This window comes from Trichechus manatus, unplaced genomic scaffold (assembly GCF_000243295.1).
Source record: "Trichechus manatus latirostris isolate Lorelei unplaced genomic scaffold, TriManLat1.0 scaffold00099, whole genome shotgun sequence".
NCBI lineage: Eukaryota > Metazoa > Chordata > Mammalia > Sirenia > Trichechidae > Trichechus > Trichechus manatus.
This window is the reverse complement of record NW_004444035.1, coordinates 10,312,638-10,313,894: the sequence shown is the minus strand read 5'-3', so window position 1 is coordinate 10,313,894 and position 1,257 is coordinate 10,312,638.

Here is a 1,257-nt window from a genome sequence, read left to right as displayed (position 1 = left end):
AAAAGTAAAATCAGCCTTCGAGAAAAATTTTTACAGACACCACATGAAGGGTTTCTCCCACAGTTACAATGGATTTGGAGTCCTAGGGTCATTTTAAAACTAAATGAGAGATGAACGTTAATGAAACTATGAATCGGTAAATGAATTTAGAGACCACAGAGTTCTGCTAAGACAGCAACGTTGTGAATTAGTGGGTACAGATTGAGAAACAGATTCTTGACGGAGCACTTACAGTAACTGAGTCGCCTGCTGTCAAAAAACCTATTACTCACCAGAGAGGCTTTCAAATTCAGGAAGAGTAAACACTGTTCAAAGAGTTATAACCAACACAAGAGAGAGTTAAATGTCTTTGACTGCAGAGTCAGTTGCTCAAGTCTAAATCTGACATGGACTCACTCATTGATCTTTAGGGATTTAGTCTTTACGTGCTTTAGTTTTCCCATCTATAAAATGGGGCATTTGGCGTTTATTTCATGGCGGTATTAAAAGAATTATTTACAATGTGCTTTGAAGATGCAAAGTACTATATGTACATTAAGTAAATTCCATGAGTGTTCCCATAGAGTTGCTGAAGATGTGACTGAAGTTGATCATTCTAAGTAGAATTTGTTGTTGTTAAGTACTGTAGAGCCCCCCACCCCCACCTCATGGTGATGCCACACACAACGAAACAGAACCCTGCCCAGTCCTGTGCCATCCCCGGGACTGGCTGCAGATTGGATTGTTGGGATCTATAGAGTCTTCATTGGCTGATTTTCAGGAGTAAATCACCAAGCCTTTCTTCCTAGTCTGTCTTAGTCTGGAAGCTCTGTTGAAAGCTGTTTCGTTTCATAGTAAAGTGCAAAACTCCATCAACAGGTGGCTGATGGCTGCCCATGAGGCACACTGGCTGGGAATCAAACCGGGGTCTCCCTCATGGAAGGTGAGAATTCCACCGCTGAATCACCAATGCCGGTTTTGCCAAGAAGTTAGACTCTCTTTAACCATATGCCACTTTCTAACAAATATTCATTTGTAAGACTATCATGTGCCAAAGCCTAGGTTACTCAGTGGTGAACAAACAGTCAAATTCCTTGCCTTCGTGAAGTTATAATCTTGTGGAGGAAACAGCCAATAAACAAACAAAGACACATACCAGGTAGCGCTAAGTTCTTAGGGGAGAGGGGGTGGGTAAAGGGATAGAGAGCTAACCAGGCTGGGCGTGAGGGTCCAATTGAATTGGGGTGGTTAGAGAAGGCCTTTAGACAAGGTGAGGGA